Source organism: Pistacia vera, unplaced genomic scaffold, assembly GCF_008641045.1.
Source record: "Pistacia vera cultivar Batoury unplaced genomic scaffold, PisVer_v2 Contig14, whole genome shotgun sequence".
NCBI lineage: Eukaryota > Viridiplantae > Streptophyta > Magnoliopsida > Sapindales > Anacardiaceae > Pistacia > Pistacia vera.
The window spans coordinates 379,490-400,112 of NW_022195466.1; the positions used below are offsets into that span (position 1 = coordinate 379,490).

The 20,623-nt window shown below is 37.6% G+C and overlaps 1 non-coding gene across 1 annotated transcript; it reads right to left on the minus strand.

The window, feature by feature from the left end:
• Window positions 1-17,328: 17,328 nt before the first annotated feature.
• On the minus strand, window positions 17,329-17,435 carry LOC116123066. The gene has a single exon (XR_004126991.1). It is a non-coding gene; the product is annotated as a small nucleolar RNA R71 (small nucleolar RNA).
• Between the last annotated feature and the right edge of the window lie 3,188 nt (window positions 17,436-20,623).

Genomic DNA, 20,623 nt, shown 5'->3' on the forward strand with positions numbered 1-20,623 from the left:
CAATTAACATCAGGGCAAACACTTAACCAAATCACCTCATCAATCCAACTAAGGGCCAACCAACTGAAAATAAGAACGTGCAAGCTCAAATGAGAACAAATCAATAAACATTCAAGCAATACAACACAATTTAACTACGTACCTCAAGTGGGGCGTTACAATATATGAATTAAAGAACTCTTTCTTCTATTATTTATGATATATATTGATACAAGACTAAATTCTTTGAAACCGGCAACACGAATGGTTTCTAAGGCAAACACTAATAGACACTAACAACAACCTGGTGCAACACAGGGGTGCTTGTTGTGGGCAAGTTCACTAGACTGACTTAATAGAGGATTCCATATAGTTGGTAACCCCAGTGTCTATGGAACAAATCCTCTAACAAATGGTGGTGCATGTGATCCTTAGACTTGAGATTACCAGAGCGCCTTGTGCACCAGGTGGTGTAGTTTGACACTAGTCTAACGTAGTTCTATTTAGAGCTATCAATACAGTAGTGATTTGCTGCATCGAGGAGTGTATCGAGACTATAGTGGATCGACAAAGGATTCATCGCTATCAGGTACAGGAGAAGTTATCTCACTGTGCAATTTAGTAAATGGCAATGACACTAAATCTTTGGCCATAGTGGGGTTGAGTTGTTGCCCAATCCAATTTATTATTCTGGTTATTGGTCCAGAAACTGAATACAAATATATCGAGAATAACTGAGGTTGACACTATTTCTGTACCTAGGTCTCGATGAGATAACAAATGATGAAAGGATTTGATTGCATGGTAACCATATTGTTAATAGGTAGCTATTTCACTGAATTCGAATCTATTGAGTGGCCATGACGCCTTGCTAGGGGCCAATCTTGGTCTGTGTGTAGTGAGGCGATTAATTGGTGTTAATCGCGATAGTACTCACTACCTGTATGATGAGAAGCCTACAGGTCACACACTTAGAAGAAAATTTAAGAATCATTTTTTGCAAGGGGTATTTTCATATTTTAGGATGAAAGGGTATTTTGGTAATCTCACAATGCAATTAAATTTGTTGAGGTTGTTGCCTATATTTAATTTAATGTTAAAATCAAATTAGTGAGATTATATTTAAATATATGTACGCATATATTTAAATGAATTATTATTATCAATTAAATGTTAATATATTTTATAACTATATTAATTGATTTTAATTACAATAATAATTAATTAAAATAAAATACCAAAAGGGAGGTTGTTTGGATACAAGGGTGAATTAGGGTTGAAGCCCATGCCTATTCCTTATTGGAATAGGATTTTGGCACATGCACTATATAAGTGCATGTGTGTTAAAGAAAAAATGAAATTGATTAAAAAAACTCATTTTATTGAAAAAGAGGTAGCCATCTCTCTCCTTTCTCTCCCACCTTTTCTCTTGTTCTTAAATCAAACTTTTCCTTGATTTTTCAAGTTGATTCTTGAAGCCAATAGAGGATCTAGCAAATCCCTCTTTGGTTTTTTTGGATTGTCTTCATGTGGATCAGCGTTTGTTTGGTTCTACGTTGAATCAGTAGCAAAGTAGATTCAAAGACATTTGAAGGACCTCCAAACGTGCATAAGATCTCAGATCCTTGTCTGGATTAATGTTATCTTTGTTCTTTTTCAATTTAAGCATGTAAAATATATACATATCAGACCTTGATCTTGGGTTAATCAGAGTAATTGATGGGAAATAATTTTTGTTTTTCGCTGCTCATACCCATCATTTACTTACAAGTGGATGCAGACTTTGGGGTTTGGGTTAGATGTAGACTTACAAGTGGATTTAATTCTACAATCCTTACCTAATTGTTTTGCACCATTCATAATGAACTTCAACATGAACACAAAGGTGAAATCCTTGTCAGACTTCTGAACATTTTGAGGACTATAGAGCAGGACATGAAAAGGCCCAAGCCTATTTTACTAGCTGCTACCAGTAAAGGGAAGGGCAAAGGCAAGGGAAAGGTAAAGGCCAAACCCAAGTCTAAACCCAAAGGACAGGATTCTCTTAGGCCTAAGAGTGGTGTTGCGAAGGGCGGGAAAGTAATCTTCTTCTATTGTGGCAAGCCTGGCCACTGGAGGAAGCATTTCAAGGCTTTCCTCGCTTGTAAGAAGAAGTCAAAGGCTTCGACTTTAGGTATGTTCATGATTGAGATTGACTTATCTCCTTCAACATCTTGGGTCATTGACATAGGACGTGTTACTCACATTTATATAGATGTGCAGGGACTAAGGTAGAGTAGATCGCGTACCAAAGGAGAAATGGACCTACGAGTTAGAAATGGAGCACATGTGGCTGCATTGGCTGTAGGAACTTGCTGTTTATCTTTGCCTATGGGCTTGTTGTTGGAACTTCATACTGTTATTACATACCTTCTATTTCCAGAAATATTATTTTAGTATCTACTTTGGATAATATAGGATATCATTTTGAGATTTCTAATAGATTGTTGTCCTTTAGTTTGAATGGTATTCTATTTGGAATTTCAAGGTTATATAACGGGCTATATGTTCTTGATTTAAACAATAGGATATTCTGAATGTTCAAACCAAGAGAGCTAAACATAGTGATCGAAACCAGACATACCTCTGACATTGTAGATTGGGTCATGTTAATCAGACTTGCTCTGAAAAACTTCAAAGGGATGAAGTTTTGGGCCCTTTTGACTTCAAGTCATTCGAGGTATGTGATAATGCCTTTTAGGCAAGATGACCAAGTCTCCTTTCACAAGACAAAGTGAAAGGGCTACTAAACTGTTAAGTATCATCCATAATGATGTATGTGGTCCACTAACAGTTGAATCTAGAGGTGGATATTCATACTTTATCACATTTACTGATGATGTCAGTAGATATAGTTATGTCTATCTTATGAGACATAAATTGGAATCCTTTGATAAATTCAAAGAATTCAAGAATGAAGTACATAATATGTTGGGCAAAAGTATTAAAGCTCTTCGGTCTGATCGAGTAGGTGATACTTAAGCTCAGGGTTTCTGAATACCTAAAAGAATGTGGGATAGTATCACAATTCACTCCTTCGTACACACCCCAACACAATGGAGTGTCTGAGAGGAAGAATAGGACCTTACTTGACATGGTTAGGTCCATGATGAATTTTAGTGATCTACCTGCATCATTTTGGGGTTATGCCGTAAAGACTGCAACTCACGTATTGAACAGTGTGCCATCAAAGTCTGTAGATAAGGCTCTATATGAACTATGGAGTGGGCAAAAGCCTAACTTGTCTTATCTAATGATTTGGGGTTGTGAAGCTTATGTCAAGAAATTGACTTCGAACAAGCTGGGCCTAAAATCCTGCAAATGTATAATTGTGGGGTATCCTAAAAAGACCAAAGGATACTATTTCTACCATCTAGAAGAGCACAAAATTTTTTTTCGCTATTGATGTCTTCTTAGAAAAGGATTTTTTTCTAAGAAGTACTAGTGGCAAAAAAGTAGAACTCGATGAAGTTCAAGTACCATAAGATACATTGGACAAAGGACAGGAAGATGTGCCACAGAGGTGGTTGAACATCGTGAAGAGGTTCCTCTACAATTTGTGGATCAAAATGAACCACCTTAGGTAGCATAGGAACTATATAGATCTGGGAGAGTACATCGTAAGCCTGAGAGATAAGGTTATCTTGTGACTCAACATGGTGACGTATTGGTCTACCAAGACAATGAACCCAAAACCTACAAAGACACTATATCGGATCCAGATTCCATTAAATGGCTTGAAGCCATGGAATCTGAGACTGGGATTATTGGGATATTATTTATAGATAATGTGAAGCATTGCTTCAAGTTAGGTTTGTTGACTTGATTTAGTTGAGGTTTGATGAGTGGTTCAACCACCATTTTCATTCTTTTGGCATGCTTAGATTCATTTTATGTGGTTAGGTGAAGTCTTGATAATGTTGGTAGACTCTATAACCTAGTTGAGAGGTGCTTGAGGTGATATTCTAGGAATAGACATTATTGAGGAAATGATTTAGGCAATTTTTCAGAACGTTTGAGCCTTTCTAGCCAACCCATAAATGAATTGTTCCTAGTTACCCGTTTGAGCCTATTGATTTAATTGCCTTATTCTTCTTGTACAACCGAAAATGTCCAAACCTTTCACCCTAAACACTTTTTCATACCCTTTAGGAGAATTTTGGACCTCGTGTATAACATAAAAGAGTTGAGAGGCATGTGAAAAAGTGATGGATTAAAAAGTTCAAGTTTGGAGGTTGTAAGAAAGGGCAATAAAAAGGGGCCAAGCAACCCTAATTGTTTTTTAGTTATTAAAAAAAAAAAAAAAACCCAATTGTTTTTTAGTTATTAAAAAAAAAAAAAAAAAAACAAAACAAAACAAAACAAAACAAACTCTGTATGTAGTTGTAATTAAAATTTCTGATTTCCTTATGCATTTCCAACACAAAATAAGAAATGCATAAGTTTGGGGGTTGTGAAAAAGATTGTAGAAGTTGGTTGGAAAATGAGAAAGAATGGGTTTTGTAGATGTTGCTCTCTGTGTTTACGTGAGGAAAACTGAGTTCTCTTACTTTGTTTTTCCTATCCCTTCTTTCGAGCCAATCACCCAAGCCTAACGTTACAAGCCAACAAAGACCTTTTGATCATCACTCTTTAGTGATGTCTAGCCCTTATTAGTGGAGAGTAGTTCAATACTTAGGCTTATGGAGGCTACCACCCTTTGATAAACTTCATATTTCTACATAAAATAATCCGGGAAGTCAGAAGGTGGATTGAAGTGGGGATTATCTAGTTAGGGGACCGATGGAGAAAGATAGTCAATCAATTTATAACTTCTTGGAGCGTTAAGCATTTTCTTGTAATAACGTATCAACAATTTTTTAGACTTGCATTTGCAATCAATTCTAGATGTCTCTTTTGTGCTTGATTTTAAATTTTCCTTTGCTTTTTTATTTTTTTTTCTTTTTTCTGTTGTTCTTCTTTAGTCTCATTTTGTGCATGATGCTCGAGGATGAGCATACGTAAGTTTGGGTGTATTTGATAATCCTAGGATTATACTGTTTTCTTTATGCTTTTTGAAGGATTGCGGAAACTTCTTATTAAGTTTTGTGCTGGAATTACTACTTAAATTTGTATGTTTTATGTTTTAGGCCAAAACGTGCAGTTGAAGCAAAATCAAGCAAAAATGAGTTTTTGGGGGGAATTCTGATGCTGATTAGAAGCATTATGAAGTTTGTTGCTATTGGGGATCATGAAGATCGAAGACTCAAGCGAAGAAGCAAGCAGAGGGCAATTTTGTAATTTCAGCAAAGTTCACCAAGAGTTCGCCACGACAAGGTTCGTTCTTCACTACGGCAAGCTAGCCTCTAGTCAGATGGTTCAGCAAAATTCAAATCAGTGCCGCGGTGAGATTCTTCTTCGCCACGGCGAAAACTGCAAAAATTTGTTTTTGTAAAACATTGTGTTTTACTTGTATTGTATTAGTTCGTACGCCGACTATTTAAGAGGGACTTAGTTCATTTTCTAGGGGAGGTCAACATTTTTAGATAAGGGGAAGAGGAGAAGGAGATTTGAAGAATTTGGGTCTCCAAAATAGAGAAGAATTCATTCCTCTTTCAATTTCTAATATGTTGAATTCCACATTTATAGTTTATGTGATGTTTTTCTTTATTTTGAGGATGAACTAACTCACTTTTGGGTTAGGGTTTTGATGTAACTTGGATTACAATGGTTTAGTCTATATATTTGTGTTGTTTTTGAGTTTTATTGCTTGGATTATGTGTTTATTCTTGTTCTTAATGCAATTGGATGTTGGTTTCTTTTGATTCAATTGAATGTTGAGCATGATGAGACTGAGAAGTGATTCATGTGTTAGCTTCTTAAAGTAAACACCGTAGATTAAGCAAACGCTAGAGATAGGTTTAGCGATCTATGAAATCTTTATAGGATTCCATTTAGCTTGGTAGACTTTGAACTATTAACTTTCATTTTGTTGGGTGCGGATGCTTAATAGGGATAGGTAGGAGAATATAGCTTGAGAAGGTATATTCTACAACTTAAGGAATTCGATTTATAATCCTTGCATGTGAATTTGGAAGCAATAGAAATTGTTTGTTAAACTAGAGTATCCTAGTAAAGTTGAACCCTAACCTTTTTTGCCTTGATTTGAATTTTTGTTGATTAGTTTAATGTTAATCTTAGTTGTTTGATTTTGTGTTTTAATTCTAGCTTTGCTTTCCCCCACAATTCCAGCGTTTTTGTAATCTTCAATTAGTAATGGAATTAGGAAACTCGGTAATTAGCACGCAATCCTCGTGGGAACGATACTCTACTTATCACTTTATTACTTTTTGCGACTATTGCACTTGGTACATATGCATGTTTGTGAAAACATGCATCAACATGCTCATTTAGGACTTTTGGGCCTTGTGTTTAGGCTTCTAGCGTGCAACCCTCTCAACGAATTCTTCCGCTAGACATTCTACATCATCCTCACTCTCACTTTTACAGTGAAAAGAGAGTGAAAGTGTTGCTAGAAACTGACAAAAAAATTAGAAAATTTGTTGGTGAAACAGAAGACAAACAAGGGAGTAGAGTAGAGTAAAGGTTCTGCACACAAGCTTCCAAAATAAATAAATAGCCAGACAAACTTATTTATTTTGACAATTTAATCAGCCAATTGTCATCCCTCATCTGAATGTGTTCACCACCCTTGAAAAAGTTGGACTTGACTAACCTCATTGCGGAAAAAATTGATCTTGACTAATTATGCCTACTTAATATTCAAGATGCTCATGACCAGGTTTGTCCATTATTAATCCTCTTCCTAGAAAAATAAAACCAAATGAAAACAAGAAACATAATGCCATAGAATTACAAAATCTATGATGAAACTACTTAACCAATTGTGATTTCTTTGGATTGAATCTTTGAAGCCAATTGAACTTATTTTATATACTTACAAAGTTATATTTGTGAGTCCTCACAAACTAACTCCAACAAGTGTACCCATTCTCATAAGTTAAATGGAAAAAGATCTAGAATAAAACAGGCATCAACTCAGTTGTACCACAAACTAAAGTATTTATTTATTTATTTTTATTCTTTATCTTAACGTTTCCAACACTCTTGAAGAATGAGGTGGCCTAGATGTAGACATTTGATAAATATATATATATTGGCTCACAACCCAATCTTACAAACTTTCTCTCACAACCTCGACATGGCAGCTCACAACTAGGTAGGTGGGACACACAATTGGACAGATGAGACATATTGCAAGCTATCACGTCGGGGTTGTGAGAGAAAGTTTGTGAGATTGGGTTGTAAGTGTAGTATTGCCCTTGATAAAATTGACTAAGAAAATAAACATTGATCTTTAATTTGTCAGCCACTTTGATAATATTGGACTTTTACTATAAACAGAGCATATCATTAATGAGGCATTAAAAAAGAGTTGGACTTGACTAGTTATATAAAAAGTAGGACTTGACTAGTGTAGACGTCAAAATCTACGGTTGCTAAAGTAGGGTTTGATCTCGTGAGGTTGAGGCCACTAACAATTTGCTACACCTACACACACACACAAGGGAACCCAAATGAGGTGAACGGAAAACATCAGTGTGGTGTTTTCCGTAGGCACTCCGATGCTCAAGTCAGTAAAGATAATGAAGGCTCTTTAGTGGGGGTTAAAGGAAAGAAAGGATTACTAGTAGCTTAGTAGGGAACTAAGATCACGAAGTCAGAGTATAGCTCTCAAGTGTAAGAACTATGGGGTTAGAAGGTGTAATGTTGAGTGCCCAAACAGTGGGGTGACCCTGTTTATATAGTAGTTATGGGATGTTCGTATCCCAGTAAGATTTAGAATCCATGTAGGAGGAGGTCTGGTAAATTAGGGAATCTTGATTCATTTGCCTCATTAGCAGCAAGAGTCCTAATTCGTCCAAGATACGAAATCTTGGATGGATCAGATAGAATTGAAGAGAAAGAATCCTACTTACCTTGTTTCAGAGGCTTGGTCTTTGGTGGGCTGTTGCCGAAGCCCATTCTGGAAGGTCATGTAATGACTCTCTCTCTAGCTAGTATACTCATAAAATAAACAGTAAAATTAACTAAATATATGTATTACGAAAATATATATGTAGATGAGTATAAAATAATGGGCCCAAATTTTATTTATATATACAAAACTATACATAGTGTAAATAAATTTCTCAAGAAGCTCAACAGTGTTGCCCAACCCTTCCGCATCTTGACATTCCAAGCAACCGCATATCATCTACTACCAGCAAAAAACATTGAAAACAACGGCGTGAGCACTAATGGCTCAGTAAGTAAACCCACTATGCTACCCTTCTATCTCCGTTGCTCATATTCTAAATTCTTTCCTTACATCACACTTCTCTTTTCTTCTCTGTTCTTTTATATTCTTTCTCTCCGTTCTTTCTCTATTCTTTTTATGTTCTATCTCTCTGTTCTTTCTCTATTCTTTTTCTGTTCTATCTCTTTGTTCTTTCTCTATTCTTTTTCTCACTTACTAACATGTAAGCACAATTGGAGAAACTAATTCTGAATAATATAAATGCCATGATGCATGTGCATAAATGCATAAAGAATGCAATTTCTTTTCTGTTTTCTATTTCTCTTCTTTCTTTCTATTATGTTCTTTCTTTCTGTGTTCTATTCTTTCTTTTTTTCTGTTCCATTCTTTCTTTCTGTGTTCTATTCTTTCTTTCTTTCTTTCTGTTCTATTCTTTCTTTCTTTCTTTATGTTCTGTTCTTTCTTTCTGTGTTCTATTCTTTCTTTCTTTCCATGTCGATCGGACTCGGTTGAGGCATGGATTCAGAACCCTGGCCATGTGAGTGGGTACAATCCTCATCTACATGCACTTCTATCGAACTGTACAACTATTCTTTCTGATTCTGAGGCCGCTCACTAAAGGCGGCGTGCATGTAGGTAAATTCTGTTGGTATAGTTCTCATCCACATACACTTCTAACGAACTGTTCACTTACTTCTTTCTGATTTTGAGGCCGCTCACTAAAGGCAGCGTGTATGTAGGACTATCCTTCTCTGTCACTCACGGGTTCCCCATCGCAACAATCTATTCTTTTCTCTTCTTTAACACTTTTCTTTCTTTTATTCTCTAGTGCTTTTTCTTTCTTTCTCTTTACTCTTAGAGTGCTTTATTCTTTAAAATTCTTTATTCTATCTTAAGTTATTACACACATGCAAATAAATGTATGTAGATGGCTTATGCTTATAATTCTTTCTTAGATGCACTCATGAAATGCAAATATGCAATGTTGCATGAAATTAAGGTTCTCTACTCATACTCATGCTTCTCTTGGGCATTTCATCAAACAATAAATGTGCAAACATAAATTCTACTTTAGCTATAACTCTTCTTGTTTCTTTAACCATCCAAAATGGGAGTACAGCTCCCTTGTATCATCACAAAACCTGTCAAGGAAAAACACTCCCAAAAGTTTATTCAAAATTCTTTCAACTTCAATCAAATTCAACCTATCATCATACAATCAAAAGCACTTCTCATAATTCAAATATGTCCAACAGCATTCCCATACTTGAAAAAAATAAACTAATAAATTGGAAGCATTTTTTAGGTAGTCATTCTGCACATGTCATATTCAAGAAGGTATAACTTGAGTTATACATATTGGATTGCTATGTTCTTAGTCTTGTTTTAAAGCTTAGAGACAGGGCTACAACTTTTATGTTCAAGTCTCAACCTAGTTCAATTTGTACGATACCCAAAAATCACTCAGAATGTCATAGACGTGACAGGGCAGCCATGGTAACATGTTTTCTCTTAGGATTTTCATCAAACAAATTGCATGCATACTCAAACTCTAATTTGGCTACACTTCTATCTCTTTTCTAAGCCACCAAAAATTGGGAATAAATCCCTCCATATTTAACACCAAATTTGCCCAAAATGCACACTCCAAAATTTCCACTTCAATTCTTCCAAATTTCATCCAAACATGCATCAAGCATCAACTACACCAACACAAACTCTCATGGATAGGTTCTAATCATCATTCAAGACCAAATCCATCAACAATTCTACTTATAACACATGTATATGCATAAAAAAATTCTCTACACATCTTAACTTAAATCATACTTAGGGTAGGATTTACTTACCTTGAATTTGAGCAACTCCAACACTATAATCTCTCTTTGATAGAATTCCCTTTCCTCTTAAACCCTAAGCATATAAAACCATAAGAATTCAAACTTTAAAATTTAATCTCACATCTTGATGCTAGAATCTTACCTTTGGATGCTTAGGATTGATTGAAAATCCACTAAAAAATACCTAAAATCTATGAATTTCCTTGGAAATCTAGTGAAGAAATTTGAGCGAATTTGAGTAGAGAATGGCATGAATGGAGGGATAGAGTGGTAGGGTTTCTCCTCTTGAACTCTTATTACATAATCATATATATATATATATATATATGTAGTTTCCCATTTTGCCCTTGCACTTTCTATAAAATTCCATCTATGTCCCTTAGTCAATTACAATAATGCCCTCATTTTTATTGTATTCAGACCATTTTACCCCTAATGAAAGTTTAAGGGATTTTCTTCACATTTTTCTCAAAATAACTTTAACAAAATTCAACTAGGGGCATAAGGGCATAAGTTAAGTTACGTACCTCAATGTGGGCGTTACAGGTCACTCGACTTGGGCCCGAGTCATGGAACTTCACACTAACCCAACCAGAGTTGGACCATGTCCTTGGGCCTTAATGATAGAAGATGCAGGTCTGGGCCTGATAGAGGCCCAAATGATTTTTGACCCCTACAGTTATGTTAGTCGCTGATCGGGTTTACGCAGTGGAAACAAAAAATAAAATCCCCAACAACAACATTGAACCCAAGAACCTTATACCTGATTTACATTATTTGCATATGAAATGATATTGAATATAAAGTTTCCAGATTTCATACCAGTGTTTAAAGACTCCTTCAATCGATATGAATCGCTCCCACTCTAAGATAAGAGTAAACTCTCGGTATCCACACAAAGACAGGATGGCGATCGTGTTAGTAAACAGTCCCATATAGTAGTGGAAACAAAACAAATATAATATAGAGATCGTTTACATGAGCCAAGATCAAGGGTATAATTTTACAATTCATATTAAATAAAATCTGCAGAAAAATAAATTTGAGTTTAAAGAAAACAAATGCACGTTGGAGGCTCCTCCAAATTTGTTGACGAAAGTTTTGCTACCGATCCAAATGTAGGATCTAACCTGCGTAGTCGACACGAAGACAATCTCAAAAAGAACCAAAAATGGATTTGCTAGATCCTCTTTGGCTTCAAGATTAAGAAGAAAGCAAGTCAATTGAATTGATTTTTGGCCAAGAATGTTGCTGCCGTGGGAGTGTATTGGAGTGGCGGCTGTGTGTTTTAGTTTCAAGAAGAAATCAATTAATTAATCAATTAACACACACACTTTTCTTTTTATAGTTAATCAATTTGCTCTAATCCCATACGGAATAAGCTTAGGCTCCAACCCAAACGGCCCATGTTGCCAAACACTCCCAATTTAATATTTTATTTTTCCATCATTATTTCAATTAAAATCAATTAATATATATTTTTAAATAAACATATATATATATATATATATTAACATTTAACAATAATGATAATATATATTTAAATATGTGCGAACACACATTTAAACGTAATTTCACTTATTTAATTTTTCTAACAAATTAAATAAGGGCTACGACCTTAGCAAATTTAATTGCACTGTGAAATTACCAAAATACCCTTTCGCCTTAAATGATGAAAACACCCTTGTTTCTTCTTGGATCTTAAATTGTCTTCTATGCGTGTGACCTATAGGCTTCTCATCATATCGGCAGTTTATAGTGTCATGATTAACACCAATTAATCGTCTCACTAATACACAGACCAAGATTGGCTCCTAGCAAGGCATCATGGCCACCTGATAGATTCAGGTTCAGCAAAGTAGCCACCTATCAACGATATGGTTACCGTGCAATTCAATCCTTTCATCATACGTTATCTCGACGAGACGAAGGCATAGAAATAGTGTCAACCTTCGATTACTCTCGATATTATGTATTCAGTTTCTAGACCAATGACTTGTATTATAAACTGGATAGAGCAACAACTCAATCCCACTGTGGCCACAGTTTTAACATCATTGCCATATACTGAATTGCGACGTGAGATAATTTATCCCGTACCCAGGAGTGATGAATCCTCTGTCAATCCACCATAGTCTTGATACACTCCTTGATGTAGCCAATCACCACCGTATTGACAGCTGTGAAAAGAACTGCGTTACGCTAGTGTCAAACTACACCAATCGGTGCACAAGGCACTCCGGTGATCTCAAGTCTAAGGATCACATGCAACACCATTCGTTAGAGGATTTGTTCCATAGACACTGGGGTTACCATCCATATGGAATCCTCTGGTGGGTCAGTCCAGTGAACTTGTTGTGGTGTAATCGCCTACAACAAACACCCATGTGTTGCACCAGGTTGTCACCAAACAACCTTGACAAGTGAGATCAGTCACTGCCTTTCGACAGGGTCGTTCAACACTATGATAGCCTTACCGTATTATCTGTGCCCTTAGTTCAGAATAATACTGGGGCTACGGACGTTTCTAGAATGGCCACCATATGTGCTCATAGGGTTCTCACTATCAAGATTTGAAACACTTGATACCCTCGTCACGGCTCTACCATTCTAAGGACATATATCAATACATATTGCAATAATAATGATTTACGCGATATAGAATAAAATGCCTTTTATTGATTAATGAACATTATTACAAAGAGTCAATTCTACAATAATTGATTGGCTCTAGGGCATCTACTCTAACAATCTCCCACTTGCACTATAGCCAATCATTCATGTATTTAATACCAAATGATCTCAAGTGCCTTTCATGCTTCTGCTGCGACAGAGGCTTTGTCAGTGGATCTGCGAGATTGTCGTCAGTATGCACTTTACTAATCTGCACGTCTTTCCTCTCAACTATCTCTCTGATGAGATGGAATCGTCTGAGTATGTGTCTGGACTTCTGATGAGACCGTGGTTCCCTAGCTTGAGCAATTGCTCCATTGTTGTCACAATAGATGTCTATAGGATCAACAATCGTAGGAACCACACCAAGTTCAGTGATGAACTTCTTAATCCAGACTGCCTCCTTGGCCGCATCTGACAATGCAATATACTCAGCCTCCATTGTAGAGTCCGCTACAGTGCTTTGCTTGGAGCTCTTCCAGCTCACTGCACCGCCATTGAGACAAAATACAAACCCTGATTGCGATCGATAATCGTCTTTGTCCGTTTGGAAACTAGCATCACTGTATCCTCTTACAGTGAGCTCATCTTCCCCTCCATAAACCAAGAACATATCCTTAGTCCTCTTCAAGTACTTAAGAATATTCTTGACAGCCATCCAGTGACGCTCACCTGGATCCGATTGATATCTACTACAAGTGCTCAAAGCACATGAGACATCAATCCGAGTACATAGCATGGCATACATGATGGATCCAATTGCTGATGCATATGGGATCCTCTTCATCCTATCTCTCTCATCTTGTGTTTTAGGACACAATTCCTTAGAGAGATAAACACCATGTGACATCGGAAGAAATCCTTTCTTGGATTCTTCCATACTGAATCGTTTCAGTACTTTGTCAATATATGCACTCTGACTTAGGCCAAGCAACCTACGCGATCTATCACGATAGATCTTTATACCAAGGATGTAGGCTGCTTCCCCTAAGTCTTTCATGGAGAAGCACTTGGATAACCAAGTCTTTACCGACTGCAAGTTCGGTATATCATTCCCGATCAGAAGTATGTCATCGACATACAACACTAGGAATGCTACTGCGCTCCCACTCACTTTCTTGTAAACACAGGGCTCATCTTCGTTTTTGATAAAACCGAATTCTTTTACGGCCTCATCAAAACGAATGTTCCAGCTCCTTGAAGCTTGCTTGAGTCCATAAATGGATCTCTGCAACTTGCATACCTTATTAGCTTGACTATCAAGAACGAAACCATCAGGTTGTGTCATATACACATCCTCCTCAAGGTTTCCGTTCAGGAAAGCAGTTTTGACATCCATTTGCCAAATCTCATAGTCATGATATGCAGCAATTGCAAGCATAATCCGGATGGATTTAATCATGGCAACCGGCGAAAAGGTTTCTTCATAGTCAATGCCATGAATTTGTTTGAAACCTTTGGCAACCAGCCGTGCTTTATAAGTATGCACGTTGCCATCCATGTCAGTCTTCTTCTTGAAGACCCATTTACACCCTATGGGTTTTACCCCTTCAGGTGGTTCCACCAGAGACCACACTTGGTTCTGGTACATGGAGTCCATCTCAGATTTCATGGCTTCAAGCCATTTAACGGAATCTGGATCCGATATAGCGTCTTCGTAGGTTCTGGGTTCATCGTCTTGGTAGACCAGTACGTCACCATGTTGAGTCACGAGATAACCGTATCTCTCGGGCTCATGGCGTACTCTCCCAGATCTACGTAGCTCCTGTGCTACTTGAGGTAGTTCACTTTGATCCACAAGTTGTGGAGTAACCTCCTCATGATGCTCAACCACTTCTTGTGGCACATCATCCCGTCCTTCGTCTAGTATACCTTGTGGTTCTAGAACTTCATCGAGTTCTACTTTTCTCCCACTAGTACTTCTTAGAAAATATTCCTTTTCTAGGAAGACACCAGATCGAGCAACAAAAATTTTACGCTCTTCTGGGTGGTAGAAATAGTATCCTTTGGTCTCCTTTGGATACCCACAAATATACATTTACAGGATTTTGGGCCCAGCTTGTTCGAAGTCAATTTCTTAACATAAGCTTCGCAACCCCAAATCCTTAGATAAGATAAGTTGGGCTTTCGCCGACTCCATAGCTCATATGGAGTCTTATCTATAGACTTTGACGGCACACAGTTGATAATCGGTGGATTATACAGTTTTCATTTGACTTTTTATTCGGATTTCAGGTACTTTCTGGTGCATTTTGACCTGAATTGTTGCTTAATTCTTTGCATTTCATGTTTCAGGTTAGAATGGGCATTTTTTAGCAAATGAGGACAAAATTGGTTATTTGTGACTCAGAAGTTAGCGGATCTCAGAAGTTAAGTGAGTTCTGAAACAGAATAAAGCACGATGAGGCTTGTTCCAAAGGAAAAGCATTGAGAATCGAAGATGCAAGCAGAGTGGCAGTTCTGTAATTTCAGAAATTTTCGAGAAGCTTCGCCATGGCGAAGACTTGTCCTTTGCCGCGGCGAAGTATGCCAGACATGAACAAATCTGCTTCTTTCTTCGCCGCGGTGAGATTTCTTCTTTGCCGCGACGACAGTCGTAAATTCCAGTTTTGTAAAAAGCACAGTTTTACTTTGTGCGGGTTTTTCTGAGAAATTTGAGGCGAGGTATAAAAGGAACACTTAACCTTTTTGCCTAGGGTCGTCCAAGAAGTAGGGTTAGCCACTTTTTCATTATTTTTGATTAAGCTTGGAGAAATTTAGCGATTAGAAGGGGGAAGATTGGATTTTTAACCAAAGGTTTCATCATTTGGGGAGATTTCTTGTCCTCTCTCTTATTTTTCATTATGTTGAACTTGGCTATTTTCATTTTTCATATTTGTAGTGTTAATTTAGCTATGAACTAACCCATTTTGGGTTAGGGTTTTTGTCACGATCGGGGGCCATCCTCCATCTTGCCCTATTGCGGGCTCAGGTGCTTTCCCCACTCAGCCTGATGGTACTCATCTCTCTTGTCACAAGTACTTAGCTTGTAGGTCTTGTGTTCAAGAGGTGGGGAAGGCGAAAGAAACCCACTTGTAGGGGTGGGGATATTCCTATGAGTCCGACTGAGTGGGGAAAGCACCTGAGCCCGCAGTAGGGCAAGATGGAGGATAGCCCCCGGTCGTGACAGTTTTGATTGTAATTCGGATTTCTAATGGGTTAAGTTATTGATCATGTTATGTTCATATGACTATGCTTTGATTGTGTGTTTACTCATAGTTTTAAATGTTTTATGTGATGAACATTATGAGATTGAGAAATAATTCATGTTAGGCTTCTTGGGTAATCACCATTATAGTATTGGATGCTAGAGATAGATTCAAGAATTAATGAAATCATTGTAGGATTCTTTTGCTTAATGAGTTTGGATTTATTAACTTTCAATTTGTTGGGTGTGGAAGGTTAAAAAGGAAGAATAGGAAAACATAGCCTGAGAAGGTATGTTTAACACCTTAGTGAGTTCGGTTTACAATCAATGCATATGAATGCGAATGTAGTGTAATTTTTAGGTTTAACCCATAAAATCCGAATGAAGTCAAAACCTTACCCGTTTGACTTGAATTGATTACTATCCGTGATTTTCATCTTGCATTCATAGATAACTTTATTTTAAAATTTATTGTTCAGTTTAATTAGAAATAGCTCCCATCAATCCAAGGATTTCGGTTGCTCCAACTGGAAAACGGTAGAATACTTAGTGCTTAGCTAACAATCCTCGTGGGAACGATACTTACTCATCATTATATTACTTGTGCGATTAGTATACTTGCTACTTATTACATGTTGTATGAAACACGCATCAAGTTTTTGGCGCCGTTGCCGGGGATTTGTTTTAAGTTAACATTGAGTCTGTCTATAGTTAGCTAGATTGGAGTTTTTATTTTCTGTTTTTAATTTTTAGTTGGTTTGTGATGTCACTTTCCTTTAATTCTGTTTTTGCAGTTTATGCGAAGAACGAGACGTCAACTAGTGGTTCCTGTTGATCTTGAGATTGAGAGAACCGTTAGACGACGTAACAGAGAGAGAAGAGAAAGAGAGGATTTAGTTGTTGAAGCAGAAGAAATAGTTGCTGAAATGGCTGAACCAGAAAACAAGACACTGAGGGAATTTTTAGTTCCCACAGTGAATGGTAGTGGGTCGAGTATTAGTAGACATACTGTGCAAGCAAACAACTTTGAGATCAAGCCGGCAATCATCCAAATGATCCAGCAGTCGGTTAGATTTAATGGTGATTTGAAGGAATATCTGAATCAGCATATTGCAAATTTCTTTGAAATTTGTGACACCTTCAAGTCAAATGGAGTGTCGGATGACGCCATTAGGTTGACATTATTCCCATTCTCATTGGGGGATAAAGCCAAGGGGTGGTTAATGGCACTACCACTGGGAAGTATAACAACTTGGAATGATCTAGCACATAAATTCCTTACCAAGTTCTTTCCTCTAGGTAAATCAAAAAAATTGAGAAATGACATCACATCATTTCTACAAGATGAGTCCGAGTCATTGTATGAGGCTTGGGAGAGATACAAGGAGTTGATGAGGAAATGTCTACACCATGGGTTGCCAGTTTGGCTTCAAGTCCTAACTTTCTACAATGGATTGATGGGTAATGTGCAAACCATTGTGGATGTAGCTTCAGGAGGGGCTTTGCAGAATAAGACACCAGAAGAGGCCTATGAGTTGCTTGAGGTTTTGGCAAGCGACAACTATCAAAGACCAGATGAGACAGCAACAACAAGGAAATCTTCGGGTCTTCATGAAGTTGATGCCTTCACAACCATCTCAGCCTAACTCACTGCACTTCAAAAATAGTTGGGAACTATGCAGGTAAACTCTATTCAAGCACCTCAACTAACGTGTGATTTTTGTGCAGGAAACCATGTGAGCAGCGAGTGTCAAGTTGGGAACACATTTGCTTCGTCATCTTCATCAACGGAGCAAGTGAATTACTTGATAGGAAATCAGAGACAACCAAACAATCCATACTCCAACACATACAACCCGGGGTGGAGAAATCATCCAAATCTGGCTTGGGGAAATCAGAACCAGCAAAATAACCAATGGAACCAGAGGACAGTTCCAAATAACCAACCAGGGGTGACTAATCAACCGAGATATCAAAGAGTGACAAAGTTGGAAGATATGTTTGGGAAATTTATGTAGGAGACAACGGGATTCATGGATGAGACGAGGACGAATTTTAGAAATCAAGGGGTGTCCATTCGGAATCTTGAGGTACAGATGGGCCAATTGGTCGAAAAGCTTAATGAGAGACCGCAGGGTTCCTTACCAAGCAATACAGTAACTAACTCACGTGAGCAAGCGAATGCCATAATGTTGAGAAGTAGGACAGTTTTGGAAGAGGTAGAGCAAGCTACCAAGGAGGTTGAGCAAACCGGAAATGAAGCTTCTGATAAGGAAGTTGATGAAGAGATAGTTGCTGAAGAGAAACCAAGTGGTTTGGAGGAAGAGAAAAAGAAAAAGGATGAAAGGCAAAAGAAGAAGGAGAAATTGCCATTTCTTGAGATACCACCAGAGTTGGCACATCACACCCCACCCGTGCCTTTTCCTTAGAGATTGAAGAAAAAGAATCAGGATAAGCAATTTTCAAAGTTTATTGAAATTTTAAGAAAATTTTCATATTAACATTCCTTTTGCAGATGCATTGCAGCAGATGCCGAGTTATGCAATGTTCCTGAAGGAAATCTTATCAAACAAAAGGAAGTTAGATGATAAGGAAACGGTGATGCTCATGGAGGAGTGTAGTGCCATCCTCTAAAAGAAGCTACCTCCAAAGCTCAAAGATCCAGGGAGTTTTACTATTCCTTGTATTATAGGAGATATTACATTTGATCATGTTTTGTGTGATCTGGGAGCTAGCACTAATTTAATGCCCTTTTCTGTTTTCAGGAGATTGGGCATTGGTGAAGTGAAGCCAACGACCATGTCGTTGCAACTAGCGGATAGGTCAATAAAACACCCGATGGGGGATAGTAGAGGATGTATTGGTGAAGGTGGGAAAGATAATTTTTCCAATAGATTTTGTAATGTTGGACATGGAAGAGGATAAAATTGCTCTGATTTTGGGCCGACCGTTCTTGGCCACGGGGAGAGCATTAATTGATGTGCAGGAAGGAAAGTTACTGTTAAGGGTTCAAGAAGAAACAATAACTTTCAATGTATTTGAGGCAATGAAGTTTCTGGCTGAAACGGATTCATGTTTTAGTGTCGATGTGGTGGAAAAATTGGTTGAGGAATCTATGGAAGAAAACACCCCACAATTACCTCTAGAAGCTTGTATAGCCAAATAAAAAATAGTAGAGGTAGAAGAGTCGGTGAGTAATGATTGTGCTAGGATGTTAGAAGCACTTCAACCGATTGATGAGAGTCAAGATTTAGAATTTGAGGAGTTCAATTTTGATAAGAAGAAGGAGAAGGAGAAGGAAAAAAATGAAGAACCTCCAAAGCTTGAATTGAAACCTTTACCTTCTCACCTATAATATGTTTACCTTGGAGACTCAAAAACCTTCCCAGTGATCATTAGTTCAGGTTTGAGTAAATTGGAGGAAGAGCGGTTGATTAGGGTGTTGAGGGAACACAGACTAGCAATTGGATGGAAAATTTTGGACATTAGAGGTATCTCGCCATCATTTTGCATGCATAAGATACTCATGGAGGATGATTTTAAGCCTAGGGTGCAACCACAACGGAGACTGAATCCTTCGATGAAAGAAGTGGTTAGAAAAGAGGTGGTGAAACTTTTAGATGCGGGGATTATTTATTCTATTTTCGATAGCCCATGGGTGAGCCCGGTACAAGCAGTTTCGAAGAAGGGAGGTATCACGATGGTAAGGAATGAGAGTAACGAGTTGATACAAATGAGGACGGTGACGGGTTGGAGAGTATGCATTGATTACCGTAAATTGAATGAGGCAACAAGGAAGGATCATTTTCCATTACCTTTCATTGATCAAATGTTGGAGAGGTTGGTAGGACATGCCTATTATTGTTTCTTGGATGGGTATTCAGGATATAACCAGATTGCCATCGCTCCTAAGGATCAAGAGAAAACGACCTTCACTTGCCCCTACGGCACCTTTGCTTACCGAAGGATGCCTTTCGGGTTGTGCAATGCACCAACAACATTTCAAAGATGCATGATGTCAATCTTTGGAGACATGGTGGAACGGTTTATAGAAGTCTTCATGGATGACTTCTTAGTTTTTGGTTCATCATTGGATAGTTGTCTAACTAATCTTTCTTCTATTTTGCAGCAATGTAAGGAGAAAAACTTGGTGCTGAATTGGGAGAAATGTCACTTCATGATCCAAGAGGGGATAGTGCTCAAGCATAGGATCTCCAAGGATGGGATAAAGGTTGATCGAGGAAAGACGGAAGTGATTGAGAAGCTGCCACTGCCATCAAATGTCAAGGCAGTCTGAAGTTTCTTGGGGCATGTAAGGTTTAAAGACGCTTCATCAAGGATTTTTCTAAGATTTCTAAACCCCTATGCAATCTGTTAAATAAAGATGTTGTTTTTTACTTTACTGATGATTGCATGCATGCCTTTCTAACTCTGAAAAAATTATTAATATCTGCACCTATTATTGCAGTTCCCGATTGGGGACTACCTTTCGAATTGATGTGTGATGCTAGTGATTTTGCTTTAGGGGTAGTTTTAGGATAGAGGAAAAACAAAGTGTTGCATGTAATTCAGTATGCTAGCAAAACACTCGTTGATGCACAATTG